Below are 3,857 nucleotides of genomic sequence, written 5' to 3'. Positions count from 1 at the left end.
TATTATCATCATAGTACCAGGCCATAAACAGGCGGACTCTTCCCAAAAAGCCAAACCAAGTTCAAGGAACTCCTTGGAGCTACATCCATTAAAACCACAGCACATAAGCATACACCATTACACATACATATTACTTTTAATAGTCAGCCTCTATGCTAGTGGTGTCAAACTCAAATAGTAAGGGAGGCCAATAATCCCTTCATAAAGATCCCTGGGTGTGGCATATTGACTGAGTTTTAAGATGTAATGTTATTTATGTCTCATCACATTTTAATTTATTTTGTTGAATATTTCCCAATTACATTTTAATCTGGTTCCTGCAGCATTGTTTGCTTCACACCTATGAACCAGAGGACACAATTAGTTCAAGAAGACATAAATCATGCAATAAAAAAATAGCAATAGAAGATACTCTCCATAAACCTGGGACACACTCTTACAGACATTCACACACTCTTAATGGGAAGAGTGGAAACTCTTAATGATCACACGTTGAAACAGACACTTAGGAAATATGCACATCTATATGGAAGAATGACTATTGCTGTAGCTGTCACTGACCCTATGAGGTCTTCTGGAGATACCATCACACAGATCTGCTGAGCTTGCTCTCTGCTGGACATTGTGTTTCTGCTGTTTCGTCCTGGGGGACTGGTGTGTCATGTGCCTACTGCTCCCTTGTGGTAAGGCTATTCTGCCATTTGTCATCTATTAGACAATTGTGATCCAAGCTCTTCTTCATCACAGGAGAAATTGGGTCCACTCCGTTGTTTTTTAAACTTATGAACAAGAGGTAACTTTTAGTTCTATTAGAAAGGCAGGCTTTATATACACATATAGTATATATAACACATTATCTCAGATACTCTCTCTTAAGGATAAAGAGTTTTGTTTGCCCCCTGAGTTTCAGCTTCAGATGTTAAGCTCTTTAAGAACACATACCAGCCAACCAGTTAGTAGCCTGTCTTTTGGAGTACATTTCTTCCAGCTATCAGTGAAATCTCTGCCTAGTCTCTGTCTAACATAATGTATGTTGTTGTTATTGAATTGTTTTAGTCATGTCTGACTCTTCATGACCCCATTTGGGGTTTTCTTGGTAAAGATACTGGAGTGGTTTGCTAGTTCCTTCTCCAGATTATTTTACAGATGAGGAACTGAGGCAAACAGGATTAAATGACTTGCCCAGGTCACACAGCTAGTAAGTGTCTGAAGTCAAATTTGAATCTTCCTGGTTTAAAGCCCGGTGCTCTATTTACTGTGCCACCCTGGCTGCCCTAATGTTAGAACATCCCATTCAACTCAAGGTATTTCTTGATTGTCAACCTGAATTCCTCCTAAAACTATTTTGATGCTAGGGAGTAGAATGAAGACTACATTCCAATGACTGTGTGAGTCTGAGCATGGTTGCTTTCCCAGATACCTTCCCCACAAATCTTATGGATCTCTCATGTAAATGAAGGGGTTGGGAGAAGGAAATAACAAAATAATGAGATGGAGTCACCGAGAAGTTATGGGTAGATGAGAACAATTTGTTCCAATGGCTATGAAGGTGGCTGACACAGGTACTGTAGAGCGCTTGGAGCTTGATCAGACATTGAAGATGCCAAGGTCATCCATTACATCCCAGGCCATCACCAGTCATCTTGACTTTTGTCCTGCCAAGCTACTTCAATGACTCTGGAAGAGAGAGTGAGGCCAATGACTTTGTGCAACTCTGCCTCATTTAAATTCAATTCATGCATAAATAAAGATGCCACCCAGCATCCACTATTTTACCTTAATGTCATGGTGTCATTGGTCCTCTTCGAAAATGAAGGACAAATGACATTTGTTCCATCTAAACCCTTTAATGTAATTTCTTCCTCCTTGAGCAACTGACCATAAGCTTCCCAGACTTTGATCCTCTCTATATTATTAATATAAATGCTGTATGTATAAGCTACTGTCTTTGGTTGGTCTAAAGCTATTTGTGAATACTGATGTTTATAGGCCTATCTCTGAAAAGCAAGACGGACACTGCCATGTGAATGAACGTGTGAGTTTGAAGCTAGAAATCTAGGTTTGGACACCCTCCTGTTTAGACTGGTATTCCTAGGCAAGCCACAGCCTTTGTCATTTTTGAGTCTTGCAGTTTTTAATTGAAAGACTATTTTGCATTTGTAGAGCATTTTGTACTTTGCAAAGCTCTTTGCGAACCACACATTCAAGTCTTTTGTTCCTGGACTTATTGTGACTGCCCAGATTGGACCCTTTCCTTCAATATCTTCCCTAAAACTTGTCCTCCACCTCTCACTCATAGTAATGCCAGTCCCGCAGGCCCAAAGGCAATGCCAGCTGCCCTTACATCACCATGTCTCAACCAGAGCCATTTACCTCCCCAAGCCTTTACTCTAATTTCCAAAATACAAAGTCTGGAAAAGCTCCAGCCAAGCATAGCAATTTCTTCTGCTCATTCTTCATCCATGAATGTGTTTATTCAAGATATTCCTGACTCTGCTTCTAGCCTAACTTCAAATAACCTTTCCTCCCAGATTAAGCCCAAGATCCACCAGGGAAAAGAAGATCAGAGCCTGGTCAAAAAACCCAAGATGAGGACAATGTTCTCCCAGGCTCAACTAAACCTACTCACTGGTAGATTCATGGAGCAAAAATACCTCAGTCCACAGCAGATCCAAAATGTGACTGAGAATTTGAACGCGACTTACAAACAGGTTAAGACCTGGTTTCAGAACCATATAATGAAGTCAAAGAGATGGCAGAAAGATACCATGTGGTCAAAGAATGGCAACAGTATGAGTATGGTTCACAATGGATCAGTTTTTGGGGTGTACATAAGCTTCTACTCTCCATTTCATCAGGACTATATGATGAACCCTTTTGGAAACCTTCTATTTTGGAGCAACCAGACTTGAAATAACCAGTTCCAGAATGGTGGAGAGGAAACCAAATGTTTCAGCACTCCTACCCTGCCATTGACTTGGGGGCTACCTTTGGAAATAATACTAGTGAGGTCTATCCCTTGAAACTACAGACTACTATGAGTTATTAATGTCCCCCACATCATGGAATATCTCTCAAACAACTCCATGAACATGCAACTGACCCACAGAAAGCCAGAAGAGGACAATGATTATGGGCAGGCCAGTGATGCTCAGGCACAATTCTTAGATCCTAGTGGGGCACCTATATTCCAGTTGTAATCTGGGGAGTTAATTCCCCCCCCCCCGAAAAAAGTACTCTTTCCAGGTAGCTTTACCACTGGTTTCTTTTCCTGCCTTTTTAGTATCTCTGTTATGTGACTGTTGTGGTTGGTTGGTTTATGTGAGTAAAGGCATATCCTATGTGCAGAGGGTCACTATCATCTTCAGATTTTGCTGACTGGCTCCAGTTTAGGCACTATTGGGCTATATAAAGAAAGTCCATAAGCTTCAGAATCCTTCTCTAAATGACAGGATGAAACCCAATATCACTTAAAGAAAAAGGTATGAAAAAGCATGTAATGAGAAAAGATGGGCTGGTGGAATTTGGTGCCTTTGTGTTTTTTAAACTAGGTTTATGGTTAGGGCAGTAAGTTAAAACTCATTGTCTTTCTGGATTTTTATCTTTAATATATTCTTTTAATAGAAATAGATCCAAGTTCATGCTTGTGCCTTCCCTGTGAGATTATCTCTCAGTTTGTCGCTGTATGTGTCTTGTTTGGACATAGTTTGTATGTTCTCTCTCTCATTAGATTGTGAATTCATTTAAGAACAGAAACCACTTTTTTTTTTTTACCTCGCTTTGTATCCATAGTGCTTAGCACAGTGCCTGGTACATAGTAACTTCCTTAAATACTTGTTCATTTGACTTGGTCTGGC

At 40.2% G+C, this 3,857-nt stretch overlaps 1 pseudogene; it reads left to right on the top strand.

Moving 5' to 3' along the window:
• The first annotated feature begins 2,272 nt into the window (after positions 1 to 2,272).
• Positions 2,273 to 3,200, top strand: LOC114048125 (annotated as a pseudogene).
• The last annotated feature ends 657 nt before the right edge of the window (positions 3,201 to 3,857 follow it).

Source organism: Vombatus ursinus, unplaced genomic scaffold (genome assembly GCF_900497805.2).
Source record: "Vombatus ursinus unplaced genomic scaffold, bare-nosed wombat genome assembly UNPS02014791.1, whole genome shotgun sequence".
Taxonomy (NCBI): Eukaryota; Metazoa; Chordata; class Mammalia; order Diprotodontia; family Vombatidae; genus Vombatus; species Vombatus ursinus.
The sequence above is the reverse complement of the archived record's forward strand: the minus strand, read 5'-3'. Positions and strand labels throughout refer to the sequence as shown.